The following is a 17,863-nucleotide window of genomic DNA, read 5'->3' as shown; positions in this document are numbered from 1 at the left end:
TTAATGATCCCTAATGCCTTAGCCCTTTAAGTATAATTTACACTTGTTTTTGTTTGTCGTAGGATGACAACATTTGTGTTGGCTTTACTAGCATTTCTAGCATTATTTTGTACAACTCATGTTATCAGCGATAACGATGATTCTTTGTACGTTTAAATCACAATACTCCGAAGCGCAATCACCCAAGGTGTAGGTAGTATACTTAAATTTATGATCTGAATTCCTCAAAGAAAATTAATCAAATAATATTCATTTGTTTTGTCAATAATATGTCTCGATAGAAGTCCACGAGCATATCATCTAGATAGGGGATATGGTACTGGACTTCACAACTGGATTATCTACTTAGTTACTTAGTTCTTCTTTTCAATCAATTTTCATATATTTAACATAACTAATTAACTAGTCTAGAGAAATCATTCATATTCATAGGGAGGTAGTTGGTGTGAAAGTATCCCAGATTGCCTTGATCGTTCAATTACGTCCTTAGGCTCTTCCAACCATATGAAACAACGAGGTTTTTCGCTGGTGTACTTCATAATACTTCTAAACAAAATCCAGGTGATACACACTATTACTTATATCATCAAAAAAGGACATGAACTTGTCGCAATTCAAGATTGTACTCAACCCTCCCGCGGAAGTTCCACTTAGGATTGCCTAAAATTGATTGTGTTTTGTTTTTAATTTTGTGTTACATGACTTGTATTAGAAATGTTCAATAGGTCTTACATTCTTAGCATCTTGCATTCCTTTGGACCATAAATCATTCGGAACAACTTTAATGATGTTTTTTTTTCATAACATTTTCAATCAGAAACTAATCATGTTATGGTATTGTGATATATATGTGACATATGTGTTGTTACTTACTAGATCAGCTTCATTGATATCACTCATAAAAGATGATCCATCGCAGTAATTTATACATACAATGAAGAGTAAATGCATGTGTGACGTAGGAAATAAACACACGAAATGCACGTCTGACGCACGAAATGCACGTCTGACGTACGAAATGCATGTGCATTAATTTTATTAATTCGGTAGTTAGTTATGATGAAAGTTATTCATGTATAAAACCTTTTCCATCTGTAATTAATCCCCTGTCAAAGTCGTATGCAAGTGGACTTCCGCCGAGACAAACTGTTTAAGAAAAATAAATAGTTAAATCTAAGTGGTAGAAAATTCTAATGATAAAGTGAAAATAAACAACTTTAATAACTCTTTTTCATAACATTTCCAATAATTGTTTCTCTTTAAGAAAAAGCGATTTTGGACTCTTGAATAATAAGTTAAATATATTAAATGATCTAATTTATAATTCTAATCAACCTCAAAATTTTGAAAATCTGTAATTTCTTCATTACTATTTACGACTTATACAATAGATAGAATGGACAGAGATGAAATAGATAGCAATCATCCAAATAAAGTCATCTTCTTTTAATTACTTATTTTAATATTAAATAATAAAAATAAATTGTAAATTATAAATAAATAATAGTATCAATAGTTAAGTCATAAATATAAGCTCATTAATAGGCAAGTCTTAGTTTCAATATTTTTCAAAGTACTCTTGTTGTGCATTTCTCCCATATTACTATTACTGTTGGAATAATGACCCCCAGATTTGCCTAAGGAATAAATATATTATATATGTTCCTTTACAGTTTACAATAGTTACGTTATGTAAAGCAAATAAAGTAATGACACAATATTTTATTGCCGAAAACCTTGGCTCATAAAGGGTAAAAAAACCACGACCTACACCTTTGTAGAATTTAACTTTGTTGGAATACTGACCCCCAGATTTGCCTAAGGAACATGTATATTCTATCTGTTCCTTTACAGAGTAAAGCAAATAAAGTAATGACACAATATTTTATTGCCGAAAACCTTGGCTCATAAAGGGTAAAAAAACCACGACCTACACCTTTGTAGAATTTAACTTCACTTTATTAAACTCTGAGCCTCAACAAAATATTACAACTTTATGTAACCTAAGAAATTATAAACTCTAATTCCTAGACGCCAACAACCAACTAGATCGTCGACCCCACTTCAAATTATGAATTCAGATTACAACTCTTGCAATCCTAAGAACCAACTCTAATTCCTAAACTCCAAAACAAGCCCCCCAAGGTTTATGTTCCCAAGTCTTTAAGTCTCCCCAACTTGAAGACTCCATTCCTACTCCAGTTTATACTTCACTGGATCTAGAAAGAACCAAAGATACAACTCAATAAAAACTGAATACACGCAAACTTGACTCAAGAACTATAAAACATAAGCATAAGAATAAGTTCTTCAATTCTTGTTTCTATGTGTTGACTGCACTTCGTAATAGAAAATCACTCAAATATCAACTCCCTCTATTTGATTGTATTCTACTTGTAATTCTCTGTTTAAGTGTGCAAATTTCGTTGGAAGATCCTTGCTCTATTTATAGACTAAGTAGACCAAGAATCCTGTTCCTACTTCAACTCTTCTTCCTTATCCGTGTGGAATTTGGAAATTCTTGTAAACTGATTTTATGCACGCTTCATCTTCCTTGAAGGAATTCTTTTATGAAAGAAAACCGTTTTGCATTGGTTTCTTGTCGAAAAAGCAACCCTTCCACCGCTTTATAACTTCTAATTCGCGTGGTTGACGTTCTCCTTATCCTAGTCGGATTCGGTTTGAAAGAAACATCTAAGCGCAACCCGTTCCTTTCATATGTTCCTCTATTTGTCAATTATCAAAATCTTTCTCGATTTAACAAATTCCCCCTTTTTGATGATGACAAACCATTGTTTCTTGTGTGAATAGATCAATCTGTGTAATAGTTTCTTAAAGCACAACACACAAAGCAAACACATTAGAGGATCAAGTTAGACCAATTGGGTTATAAATATTACACAAGCATGTACTTCCCTCTTTTGACATCATAAAACACTGTGAAGGCATACACCACACTAATAGAAGCAAATTCGATACTCATGCTGGGCTATCACCTACACAAATGCTTAACTAATCAAGAACTCAGTTAGATAGCAAAGCATTTGCGCAAAAAGAGGAGATAGACATAAACCTGAAACTCAAATCCAACATTAGCATTAATAAAAAAGCGTATACACCACAAATGTAATAAAAATTAAAGATAGAATCAAGTACTTGCAATGAGAAAAAATTTGGAAGGTCAAAGGCTAGAGTGGCTAGGCAATAGCAAAAGATCGGGAATAAAAGAGTAAATAAAAGTCCTTTTTCAGCATCACAAAAAACATCTTTTGGATTAACAAAATTAGTAATCTTCTCTTCAAAGGTAGCCTTGGTCTATGCAAGTTTAGCCTTGAGCTTTGTGTTTTATTTTTCAGTAGGACCTATATGTTCAAGATCATAGTTCATATGCAGTTGGTCCATGGCATTCTAGTGAGTGACACATATGACTTCAATTTTAGCTTATTTTTTTCCATTTTGTATCACCTTTAAGGAATTGGTTCAATCAATCATGTACCCTCTGGAGAAACAATAGTTCACTCATCTCTAACCCTCAAAATCAGTAATCACCTTGCCTAAGAGCATTGTCCACTTCCCAAAGTTCACAACTCTAATTTCAATAGAGTCATCTTTAATTTCAATTGAGTAAGTAAGAGGAACAAATTTTGTCAGCATCATTTATAGAGGAACATGTTCTCCTAATCTATTCCCTAGACGTGGTACTATCAGGTGCATCACCAACTATAATATTTTTTGACATCAATCTTAAATCCCAGTTTATATGGATCCCAATAGAAGAACTAGGTTCTATAGAGGGTCCCCCATTGATTCTCTCTCACTAGATGCATCCGAGTTGAGCCTAACAACTAAACTTTGTTCAACTGTAGAGTCCCCAAAATATTCCCCCTCACGTGGTACATCCTCCAAAACTTCCTCAGTAATTTTAGACACATCCAATAAAGATTCCCCCTATGAACCAGAACTACCTACTTTCTACACCACAACCTCTATTTTATAAGGTACCAAAGTAGAGGTGTCATCCACCATAGCCATCTCAACCATAATATTTGAAAGACCATCACACTTAGAATCTCCAAGAATATGAACCATAAATTGTAATTCATCAAGCATGAACATGTTTCTTGAAGAACACTTTATTCCACAACTTTAGAAAAAAAGGATTTCTTGGTTAAGAAGTTTATGAAAGAGAAGGGTGTGAGTTGTAGAGACACACTAGGATAAGGCTTTTAATAAGATATTTTTTAGTGGTATGGAGAGTCCTTTGAGATGAAGAGTTTTATCTTAGGTAGAGATCTGATTATATTTTATCACAAGAAAGCGTGATTAGATTCCTTTTAGAGAACACCAAAAATAGAGCATACGACATGGATATATCTTTTGGGACAAGTGGAAGGAACATGTTCAAGTGCATTGATTCTATATTTAGTCATGAACAATTGTAGTATACATACCTTAGATCGCTGGATAATGCTGAGTTTTGCTCCAATTTTAATAAGTCTCTGTCCTGTAACAGATGTAAATAGAATGTTATAGTGCATGAGTGACTTGACTTTAAAAGTGGTATAGAGACATACAACTTAATGTACAAGATTGAGCATAAAAATCAAGATTAGAGGGCAGTATGTTCAATCTTCATTAGCCATTGAGGGATACTCATGTGATCTTAATCATCCCCAAGTTCGAAATTGTTCCTTTAAAGTGTTTTCCTAGGTTGATCATCCTTCTTTCAATTTGTGTTCTTTAGTCTTGCCCATTTTTTCAAGTTTTTTTTTTCATTGTCAAAGCTATTATTCCATCCTTTTCTTTCGCAAGTGAGAGGAATTTCTTCTAGTTTCAATCATGTGTCTGGAGCAACATGTGTTTATTGGTGAATGTTGCCTACTTCCTCTCAATTTTCGTGCAAATTCAAAGGTTAGATTTAGGAATCCAGACTAGCTTGGGTCCTTTGTATTGATAAAAATGATAAATGATATCTCTATTAATCCATATTGATAAATCATTTTAAGATTTTTTCTTTTGCCCCAACCTGTTCCTTTGACGTGATTCATTTCTTTTAAGAGGGTTGATTTTTCTATTTGAGGCAGCTTTGAAGTTTTTATTCATGTGAGTTATAACTATTGGGTAGGTACCCCTTGAGTGACCAATACTACCACAATGTGTGCACAAATAAGAGATTTTCTTAGGGACTTCTCTAACAAAACCTATTCCAGCTTTAGTGTTATGTGTTCTATTACTGAGTGGAGTCACAATCATTGAGGACTAAGTCCATTTGTTTGTCCTCTCAAGCTCATACTTAGTTCTAGCGAGGTCAAGATTTATTCTTCTAGATTTTTCCCTTTCAGAAGATTATTCATTTTTAACCTCATTAGATCTTGGTCACATCTGATTTGGTCACCACTAATTTTTTCTTTCTCATTCCCAGTAACACTTTGTTTCAAAATTTCAGATTTGAGAACCAAAGTGCAGAAATCAAGTTGTTGTACCTATTCCTTTAAGAATTGATTTTCTTTCTTGAGATCAGAATTAATTTTTTCAAGATCAATATATTCAAATTTTAAACTGGTCAAGGAAGTCAATAACTGTTCTCTATTTTCATTCAAATCTTGAAAATTATCTATGAGAGTTAGAATAAGGAAAGATAATTTTTTCTTTGAAAAAGATTTTTGTTTATTTTTAAGGTCAAGAATATTTACCTCCTTTTTCTCAATGTCTAATTTAGAGTCTGGTTCAGAGTCCTCCATGACCATCAAGGCAACATCTTATGTATCATCTTCAATTGAGTTGTCTGAACGTGTTCCCCAAGCAGTATACATAGCAATGTCAGATTCTTTTTCTTTACTCGGGGGTAGTTTTTTCTCATAGTTTCCACCTTTCTTGAGAAGCTTTCTAAGGCTTTTGTTGATCACGACTATGTCCTCATCATCCAGATCAGATTCATCACTCTCAGTTGCTTTGAAATAAAAAAATCATATATTTGCTTCTTTTACTCATTTTTGTGTTATCAACATTCATCTCGTAAGTCTTTAGATTTCCTACAAGTTCATCCAAGCTCATGGTTGTCAAATACTTTGCTTTTTTAATTGCAATGACATTGATATCCCATTACCTAGGTAGAGTCCTCAACACTTTATCCACTTGTTCCTCAGTAGTATATATTTTTCCCAAAGACACCAGTTCATTCACAATAGTAGTGAATCTAGTAATCATATCTTGAAGAGATCCACCACTCTCCATCTTAAATCTTGCATATTCAGTGGATAGTCTAGCAATTCTAAATTTTCTTACTTGGGGAGTTCCTTCATGTGCATTGACTGGTGTGTCCCAAATTTGTTTCGTTGTAGTACCACTAGAGAAGCGATTGAACTTGTCAGGTCCAAGTCCACATACAAGGATGCACTTAGCTTTAGCATTCTCTGCGAGTATTCTATAATCAGCTTCTCCATATTGAGCCTTGGGCTTTGGAATGACTTTCCCTTCATCATCCTTCATCATAGGAATAAGAGGACCATCAGTAACTCTCATCCATAATTCATAGTCGTGGGCTTATAGAAAATCCTTTATTCTTGCCATCCACCATGCGTAGTAATGTCCATTAAATAGTGATGGTATGTTGATGTGTTTACCTTCACTGTGTCCAAGAGGAAGTGCAGAATTCATAGTGACCTTATCTTGAGTTATTAGACTCTACAAAGATAACCCGATCTGATACCAAATGTTGGAATACTGACCCTCAGATTTTCCTAAGAAACAAGTATATTCTATATGTTCCTTTGCAGTTTACAATAGTTACGTTATGTAAAACAAATAAAGTAATGACACAATATTTTATCGAGAAAAACCCCGGCTCATAAAGGGTAAAAAACCACGACCTACACCTCTGTAGGATTTAACTCCACTTCATTAAACTCTGAGCCTCAACAAAATATTACAACTCTATGTAACCTAAGGAATTATAAACTTTAATTCCTAGACGCCAACAACCAACTAGATCGTTGTTGACACCCAATTTTGGACCTCCACAATATAAATTAATCATTTCGAGCTTCTTCAATTTCAAATGATTTAAATTATTTAGTTTTATAAAATTTCAAAAAAATAATAATAATATAGTTTGCAAGTTATTTTAACTAGTTTTGTCACCTTCTTATAACTTTTAGATAATATATATGTTTTACATAATTATATATATAATTAGTATATTTTGTGAATATTCGAAAATCGTCTCAAAAAAGAATTTGTTTTAATTAAATATTTGATTAATTAGTTTAGTTATATAACAGTTTATATTTTAAATTATTTAGTTTATATTTGAGTTAATTATTTTATCTCGTTAAGATTAAGAAACTCATTGGTTAATTTGTATAAGTTCATCGTATTTAACTTTCGGCCGAATCTACTGACTAAGTTTATTTTGGCTACAATTGAAATTCATTCGATTATATTTCTATTGCGAATCTAGCCACTATTTTACCTCCCTTTAAAATCAATTGCAAGACTATTTTGGGCCTTTTTCCTTAAACCATTTCATTCCACTTCATTCTCTCTTCATTTTCTAGCAGCCCACTAACTCTTATAGCAATAACCCATGCCCAACACTCTTATAACAAATACCCAGTCCAATACAATACTAATTCAACCCAACAACCAACAATACATCCGCGTACAACAACCAACACAGTACCCACCGACCCTGTACTGTTCTTCTTCCTCGCAATAACAAACCCATAGATCGACCTGCGAACCAGTAGCAAATTGCTCCAGCAGCAGCGAACTCGACCCAACCCACGTCGTCATCTTTTTCTCTCCTTATATGTTCGTACAAAGAATCTTCTGGTTATCTCCATCTCGCACCTCCTCGTCCTTCACCAAGGAGTCGTACGGCTCAAATCAATGTTCCGTTTAGAATTGGTATGATTCGGCTGGCTACATTATCCAAGAAATTTGAAATTCGAATTCGAATTCTCCCAATCTGCCAGATTTCCCCCCCTTTTCCACCCCAAAAATCCCTTTATTTAAACCTATTTTCTTCTTCATTGTTAGGGGGCTGGAAAAAAAGAAGAAAAGAAAATATAGGCGTTGGAGACAGTGATTTAAACCATCGAAAAAACATACAAAATGTTCATCTAAAAGTAATTTTCACTCGAGAAATCAACTCAGTCCCTGAAATTTTGGGAACTAGAGTCTACAGTTGAAAATCATCAGTTGCTTATTGTTTCCGTTTTCGGCGAAGTTAAACTTGGAATCGTGGTGGAAAGCTCCTTCAAGCTCGTTCGTCTCCATTCGCTGCCCAGAAAGAGGTAAAAGTCTTTTCTTAGCTTTGTTTTTGTTGGATTCGCTTCGTTTAGGATCGATTAAGAATCCATTATGTATTTCCTAAGCATTTAGTTACTGTTCTATTTTGAAATATAGAAAAGGTCTTGTTTTAGTTTTGATTCTAACTATGATTAGTTTAAGCTATGTTGATTTCATTCTAGAGCATATTTCTTGACTGAGATTATATGATTTTGATTTACCATAAGCTTTGATTGAATGTGTTCTGTTAACAGGTTCTGGGAAGTGGAATAACAGTTGTAAAGAGGCAGATTGCAAGTTTCAAAAATCCAAAAACGGGCAATATACATGTTGTAAAGGCTAGTATACAGTCGGAAAATACAGTATACAGGTCTAAGGTCAAATACAGGAGTACAAAAAAAATAATTTGAAAATATAGGTCAAGAAGTTCAAAAGAAGGTTGTATACATTCGATATACAGCCCGTATACATCAGTATACAACTATGTATACACAACTTTCTTTGGCACAAAATTGGGCCATAGCCCAATTCTACTTGGTTGTTTTAATTCCAGCAACAGGTTGAAAGGAGTTGGGCCTGCCAGCCCAACAATTTGAAATTTCGGAGAAGGCCCAAGTTTATAATCTCCTTTTCCTTTTTATTGTATTTGATTATTTCTTGTTCAACTAACCTTTTATATGAATTGGTTTTTATTTAATTAAATTCCCCAAAAGAAAGTCATTTCTCCTTTTATATTCAAATAAAATATTTATATTTTATACTTAGCTGTATTTTTATCATTTGTCTTGTAACATGTGAATCCCTTAGAAAGTTCCCTTTAGTTTTCCTCTTAATAATAAAAAATGAGTGTCTTTTTACTTAGTTAATACTTTTCAAGTTGGTCAAATGTTGGCGAAATGATCTTATGGACCCTTATACTTGTATGAGTTTGTATTCTGGACCCTTCTACTTGACCTTTTGTCAGCTGAACCACTAAACTCAATTAAAGTAAGACTTTTAAATCCCTCCAACCATTTGTGTAACTCACTCTCTCTTACATAAATGACATGTCATAATTATTTCATAACTATTTTAAATTATTAACAAAAAATGTTGCTCCACAAAAGACAAAATAATAAGTATTCTATTTTAAAAAATAAAATAAAATAGTTATTTCCCTCACCCTCCCTTCTCCTTCCTCAACCCACAACCACCATTAACACCATCTCTATTCTCCTTAAATATTTTTTCTTCTTTAGGCCATCATTGTCTATTGTTGTGACAAGACCCTTGATGTTTTTAAAAATCATAGTTCAATTTTTCTCAAAATTTTATCATTCACAAATTTTAATCGTAACCATCTACCATCGTTTGAATCACCATAAATCCTTTTTCACCATTGATGCCAATAAATCACCATTAAAGTACTTCAATATATCATAATATTTGTACACAATTATACATATCATATTTTAACTAATTTCACAAAGATATCCAACAATCACATTTCTTCCTTCAAAAATATTGAATCTTCGTCACCTTATGGGTTGTAAATTACCAAAAAAAATGGAAAGAAAATATAGATCTACATCAATAATACATTATCATTTCTCAGAAAGAAAAAAGATATAAAAAAAAAAAGAAAAAAGAAAAAGAGAGAACACAGAAACTAGAGAGGGCTGGGAAGGGGAAAAGAGAGAAATAAGGGTTGGTGGGGAAGGAAAAGAAGAAAGAAGTAAAAAAAAAATATTTTTAATTTTCTTATTTTTGTTTTTAAAATAAAATAAAAAATTTAGTCTAAATTTTGATGTTCACGCTCCTTTAAACGTATGATATCACGTATTTATGCCAACTCAATATCTAAGTTGCCACATAAGCTTAGTCAATGGTTAGAATGACTTAAAATATTGATTTTCATTGAATTTAAGGGTTCAGTTGACAAATAGTGAAGTAGAAGGGTTTAGAATATAAATTTGAACAAGTATAAAGGTTCATCAGACCATTCTGTCTCAAATATTTAGTCAAATCGTTGGTCAACCGCAAGTTAGCTGACTTTTCGAGGGCCTAACACCTTCTCGGACTGGAAATTGAACCTCAAACCCCTTAAATTTCAAATGATTTAATTTTGTTTAAATCTTCTGAAAATATTATAAGCTTTCTTAATTTCGTACAAAAATTGAGTGGCGACTCTCTTTTGAAAATCGATTTTTCTTCAAGTCATAAGTTAAGTCGATTTTTTGAAACAAGTCCATTTTTATTTTTATTTTTTTAGTAAGACAGAAATAGTGACTCCGCTGGTGATTTAATTATGTTCTAACCATAACATTTGACTATTTGACTAATTGTTATTAAATGCTGAATTATTTATCTGTCATTGCATTCCTGACATTTTCTGTTGTATGTATAGTATATTAAGGATGGTTTCTGCATAATCACAGCCGGACTTTTTATACTTGACCATTTTCTAGAATAATCGGCAATTTATTGGTACGTCATGCGTCCAATGGTTGTCGTGAGTTCCAGCGTAAGTTGTCCACTTGGGTTCCCGGTCTTTCAAAACCACTTTTAGTCAACTACCGTAGAGCGAAATCAAATCCCATATTTAGCACATTTTAAACTAAATTGACCCAACACGCAAGGTGTGTAAGAGCCCACCTTGTATCTATTTGGCCCATTGGTCAATAAAAGACAATCATACTTATTGTTTAAATTTAAAGGATGTATGCGTTGTTTGAAAAATCATTGTCCCATGTGTAAGGATTAGGTTATAGCTTATTCTAGTCGAAGAAAAAATTGTACAAGCTACTAGGCCATCCAAAGGCGTCGACATTCGGAGATGGCAAAAAGCTAAAAAATGAAGGACCTTACATTGAAGCTTAATTTAGGTTGTACCCCTGCGCGGCACTGATTATTTTGTATCCCTTTTCCCCTATTATGTATCCCCATTCATATAATTCATAAAACTTGTATAAATTTGAGTTTTGGGGCAATGGAATGTTCAAATGACATATACATCCCTCAAATCCTTAGGCCTACCCTTGGCACAAAAGGGTCACATATTTGTTTAAAATGTGCTATAACTGTTTATGTGTCATAATTGCTTGTGTAATTATGTTGCTTTATTTGGAGATGTTCTAGCCCACTCTTTTTGGAAATTTTCTAGATGCCCCTAAGCACAAATATCAAGTCTTTAGTTTTCCATAAATATTCGAACTTCATTTTTCAAATCTTACTCTCTTATATCAGAAAAAAAATTTGTCATCTCAAATCGAAAGATATTCAAGTGGGTCGAACTACGTAGGACCTGAATTCTCCTCGTGAGATACGTTGGAAACCTTTCAAGGCTAGGTACCCAATTTTGAGAAATTCTATCGTTTCCAACTCTTGCAATGAGAACGAAATTTCATCTCAATCGAAAATCAATGAAACATGCAAAAAAAAAAAATGGTTCAATGCAAGTCAATCTTTCTGTCACTAATCCCAAAGTTATATAGACAAATTTCTATCTATTAGCCATCTTTTCTAAATGTGGGCTAAATTATCTTCAAATGAGGCAACTCTTATGTGTTTATAGTAATGTGTGTGATATTTTGTATTTTTTTATCATCGACATAGATTAACACATTTGCCTTTGAGTTGTTTTTCGTTGTCAGGTACTCAAAACTGATATGTGTTGAGAAAATGGTTGAACATCCATACTTCACAAGGTCCAAAGACCCCAAAGATTCTTTCTCCGACCAATGTTTGTCAAAAGGCAAAGAAAAAGTGGTTGAAAATGCTGAGAACACTAATTTGACCGAAATTACTGTGAATGACCCCATCAATGCTGAAAAGAACAAGTTGATTGCACAATTGTTCCAACAGATTGCTAAAATGAGGGTTGAAATGGATAAGACCCGAGATTTGACAAATCTGATCATTATTGCCAACACTCCTACTCCAGGCAATGGAAGACCTCTACTTCATTTTCCTACTTTGGATCCAACATCCGAGCATTTTCCAAACAATTCATTCAGCTCTACGATTCCAAAACCTCCAGTCATTGACTTAACCACCCCCAACCCATATAATGCTAGCTCCTCACACCAAAAATTACCTACTCCTAAAAATATAAATACCAAGAATCTCCAGAATTTTCCTCCCCATCATCAAATTCCTACCCAAATTGCTCCAGATCAACCTACAACTCAACCCATACATCTAAAAATTGCATTTCATCTTCCAATATCGTCTGAATTGTACCCTCCATTTACTACACATTTTTAACTCGAACCTTCTGAGAAGAACGAGAAGGAGTGGAAAGTCATAAGTGGAAAGGTTGAGCAAAGCATCAGAGAGGATGTTATGAAAGCAATGAAGGACGTTCATTACACCCCAAACATTGTGGGGTTGAATTATGAAGATTTGTGTCGTGATCCACATTTGGAGCTTCTAGAAGGTTTTAAAGTATCAAAGTTTGATACTTTTAGTGGAGTTGAGAATCCTTTTACTCATTTGAGGGATTATTGTGATCAACTCATTGGAGTTAGGAAATATGAGGCTTTGTTGATGCGACTCTTTAGTCGAAGTCTAAAAGGAGAAGCATTGGAATGATTTATTTCTAAAGAAATCAAGTAGTGGCCAAGTTGGAACGCTTTGGCTAAAGACTTCATTGAAAGATTTGGTTACAATGTAAAATTCATTCCCGATCGATACTCTTTGGAGAGAATCAAACAGAATTCTACTGAAAGCTATCGAGAGTATGCCTACCGTTGGACAAGAGAGGTTGCAAGGGTTAGGCCTCCCATGACCGAGAAAGAAATTATTGAAGTCTTCGTGCGCATTCAAGAGCCGGAGTACTACAATAGGATGTTGCTCATTTTAGGAGGAAAGTTCAGTGAGATAGTCAAAATTGGTGAAGTTATTGAAGGCGGTCTCAAGACCGGAAAAATCATCCGAATGACTCCCTGAGATAAATCCTCAGGACCATTGAGGAGGAAAAGTTAAGATGTTTTCTCCATCTCATTTGAATCAAGCCAAAAATCAAAGAGGCATGCTGGTCTCAATGTTCGAAAGCCTTTACCATCTAAATCCTACCCTTTAGCTCCACAAAATTCTTACCCCATCAAACCAAATTACCAAACTCCACCACAAAATCATCCAAATTAGCAAGCTCCATTGCCAAATTACCCAAATACTCAATCAAATTACCAAGCTGCATTGCCAATTTACTCAAATTTCCCCTCCTAGCTACCAAGCTCCATAATACCCAAATTGCTAAAACACCAGCACCAACCTACCAAAATCATCAAGATTATTGTCAAGTACCTTCATCTTCAAGAGATAATTACAATTTTGCCTTGTCAGAAGTTTTTGAAAAAACCTTCTCGAGTCTTTACTTCTTTGGTTGAAAGTCGAACCCAACTCTTTGAGAGATTGAAAGTGTCTGGTCTGATACGAACAATTGATCTGAAAAATGTCAATGTCAATATCAGACATTACAGACCCGATCTTCATTGTGCTTACCATTAAAGAGGTGCTGGACATACCACTGAGAATTTCATCAACTTGAAGCATAAAATTCAGGACTTGATTGATCAAAGAATTGTCACTCTTCAAGCTGTCACTTCTAATGCCGATGGTAATTCACTGTTGAATAGTGACTGAAAAATGTCAATGTCAATTTCAGACATTACAGACCCGATCTTCATTGTGCTTACCATTCAAGAGGTGCTGGAAATACCACTGAGGATTTCATCAACTTGAAGCATAAAATTCAGGACTTGATTGATCAAAGAATTGTCACTCTTCAAGCAGTCACTTCTAATGCCGATGGTAATTTACTGTTGAATAGTGGATGATTCACTATTAACATGATTGACCCAAAGTTTCAAGCACCTCTCCATCAAAATTCCCCAAATTATCATCAAATGCCTTTCCCTCAGCAAGACAGTTATGATCCTCCTCATCCAAGATTCGAGAAGAAACCTGCTCAAAATTTTACGCCGCTCATTGAAAGTCGAACGAAGTTGTTTGAGCGATTAACTGTGGCAGGTTTTATTCATCCAGTTGGGCCTAAGCTTGTTGATACTAGCTCCCAATTTTACCGAGCCGATCGAATGTGTGCATATTATTCCAACAATGTTGAGCATGATACTGAAGACTGTATCAAATTAAAGCACAAGATCCAGGACTTGATCGACAAGAGAGTGGTCACTCTTCAGACCGTCGCACCCAACGTCAATAGTAATTATCTGTCGTATGGGAGCGCCACTACTAATATGATAGAGATAGAGGATGTGTGGTGCATGGTAAAGACGATAGTTCTGGCTGGTCCTGACAACCTTCAGAAAGTTGTAGCTTCTCTGAGAATACTTTTACTCATTTGAGGGTTTATTGTGATCAACTCATTGGAGTTAGGAAATATGAGGCTTTGTTGATGCGACTCTTTAGTCGAAGTCTAAAAGGAGAAGCATTGGAATGATTTATTTCTAAAGAAATCAAGTAGTGGCCAAGTTGGAACGCTTTGGCTAAAGACTTCATTGAAAGATTTGGTTACAATGTAAAATTCATTCCCGATCGATACTCTTTGGAGAGAATCAAACAGAATTCTACTGAAAGCTATCGAGAGTATGCCTACCGTTGGACAAGAGAGGTTGCAAGGGTTAGGCCTCCCATGACCGAGAAAGAAATTATTGAAGTCTTCGTGCGCATTCAAGAGCCGTAGTACTACAATAGGATATTGCTCATTTTAGGAGGAAAGTTCAATGAGATAGTCAAAATTGGTGAAGTTATTGAAGGCGGTCTCAAGACCGGAAAAATCATCCGAATGACTCCCTGAGATAAATCCTCAGGACCATTGAGGAGGAAAAGTTAAGATGTTTTCTCCATCTCATTTGAATCAAGCCAAAAATCAAAGAGGCATGCTGGTCTCAATGTTCGAAAGCCTTTACCATCTAAAACCTACCCTTTAGCTCTACAAAATTCTTACCCCATCAAACCAAATTACCAAACTCCACCACAAAATCATCCAAATTAGCAAGCTCCATTGCCAAATTACCCAAATACTCAATCAAATTACCAAGCTGCATTGCCAATTTACTCAAATTTCCCCTCATAGCTACCAAGCTCCATAATACCCAAATTGCTAAACACCAGCACCAACCTACCAAAATCATCAAGATTATTGTCAAGTACCTTCATCTTCAAGAGATAATTACAATTTGCCTTGTCAGAAGTTTTTGAAACCGTAGTACTACAATAGGATATTGCTCATTTTAGGAGGAAAGTTCAGTGAGATAGTCAAAATTGGTGAAGTTATTGAAGGCGGTCTCAAGACCGGAAAAATCATCCGAATGACTCCCTGAGATAAATCCTCAGGACCATTGAGGAGGAAAAGTTAAGATGTTTTCTCCATCTCATTTGAATCAAGCCAAAAATCAAAGAGGCATGCTGGTCTCAATGTTCGAAAGCCTTTACCATCTAAAACCTACCCTTTAGCTCTACAAAATTCTTACCCCATCAAACCAAATTACCAAACTCCACCACAAAATCATCCAAATTAGCAAGCTCCATTGCCAAATTACCCAAATACTCAATCAAATTACCAAGCTGCATTGCCAATTTACTCAAATTTCCCCTCATAGCTACCAAGCTCCATAATACCCAAATTGCTAAACACCAGCACCAACCTACCAAAATCATCAAGATTATTGTCAAGTACCTTCATCTTCAAGAGATAATTACAATTTGCCTTGTCAGAAGTTTTTGAAAAAACCTTCTCGAGTCTTTACTTCTTTGGTTGAAAGTCGAACCCAACTCTTTGAGAGATTGAAAGTGTCTGGTCTGATACGAACAATTGATCTGAAAAATGTCAATGTCAATTTCAGACATTACAGACCCGATCTTCATTGTGCTTACCATTAAAGAGGTGCTGGACATACCACTGAGAATTTCATCAACTTGAAGCATAAAATTCAGGACTTGATTGATCAAAGAATTGTCACTCTTCAAGCAGTCACTTCTAATGCCGATGGTAATTTACTGTTGAATAGTGGATGATTCACTATTAACATGATTGACCCAAAGTTTCAAGCACCTCTCCATCAAAATTCCCCAAATTATCATCAAATGCCTTTCCCTCAGCAAGACAGTTATGATCCTCCTCATCCAAGATTCGAGAAGAAACCTGCTCAAAATTTTACGCCGCTCATTGAAAGTCGAACGAAGTTGTTTGAGCGATTAACTGTGGCAGGTTTTATTCATCCAGTTGGGCCTAAGCTTGTTGATACTAGCTCCCAATTTTACCGAGCCGATCGAATGTGTGCATATTATTCCAACAATGTTGAGCATGATACTGAAGACTGTATCAATTTAAAGCACAAGATCCAGGACTTGATCGACCAGAGAGTGGTCACTCTTCAGACCGTCGCACCCAACGTCAATAGTAATTATCTGTCGTATGGGAGCGCCACTACTAATATGATAGAGATAGAGGATGTGTGGTGCATGGTAAAGACGATAGTTCTGGCTGGTCCTGACAACCTTCAGAAAGTTGTAGCTTTTCTTAGAATCCTTTTACTCATTTGAGGGCTTATTGTGATCAACTCATTGGAGTTAGGAAAGATGAGGCTTTGTTGATGCGATTCTTTAGTCGAAATCTAAAAGGAGAAGCATTTGAATGATTTATTTCTAAAGAAATCAAGTAGTGGCCAAGTTGGAAGGCTTTGGCTAAAGACTTCATTGAAAGATTTGGTTACAATGTAAAATTTATTCCCGATCGATACTCTTTGGAGAGAATCAAACAGAATTCTACTGAAATCTATCGAGAGTATGCCTACCGTTGGACAAGAGAGGTTGCAAGGGATAGGCCTCCCATGACCGAGAAAGAAATTATTGAAGTCTTCGTGCGCATTCAAGAGCCGTAGTACTACAATAGGATATTGCTCATTTTAGGAGGAAAGTTCAATGAGATAGTCAAAATTGGTGAAGTTATTGAAGGCGGTCTCAAGACCGGAAAAATCATCCGAATGACTCCCTGAGATAAATCCTCAGGACCATTGAGGAGGAAAAGTTAAGATGTTTTCTCCATCTCATTTGAATCAAGCCAAAAATCAAAGAGGCATGTTGGTCTCAATGTTCGAAAGCCTTTACCATCTAAAACCTACCCTTTAGCTCTACAAAATTCTTACCCAATCAAACCAAATTACCAAACTCCACCACAAAATCATCCAAATTAGCAAGCTCTATTGCCAAATTACCCAAATACTCAATCAAATTACCAAGCTGCATTGCCAATTTACTCAAATTTCCCCTCATAGCTACCAAGCTCCATAATACCCAAATTGCTAAACACCAGCACCAACCTACCAAAATCATCAAGATTATTGTCAAGTACCTTCATCTTCAAGAGATAATTACAATTTGCCTTGTCAGAAGTTTTTGAAAAAACCTTCTCGAGTCTTTACTTCTTTGGTTGAAAGTCGAACCCAACTCTTTGAGAGATTGAAAGTGTCTGGTCTGATACGAACAATTGATCTGAAAAATGTCAATGTCAATTTCAGACATTACAGACCCGATCTTCATTGTGCTTACCATTCAAGAGGTGGTGGAC

This window comes from Solanum tuberosum, unplaced genomic scaffold, assembly GCF_000226075.1.
Source record: "Solanum tuberosum cultivar DM 1-3 516 R44 unplaced genomic scaffold, SolTub_3.0 scf00465, whole genome shotgun sequence".
Taxonomy (NCBI): domain Eukaryota; kingdom Viridiplantae; phylum Streptophyta; class Magnoliopsida; order Solanales; family Solanaceae; genus Solanum; species Solanum tuberosum.
This window is presented reverse-complemented; position numbering follows the sequence as displayed.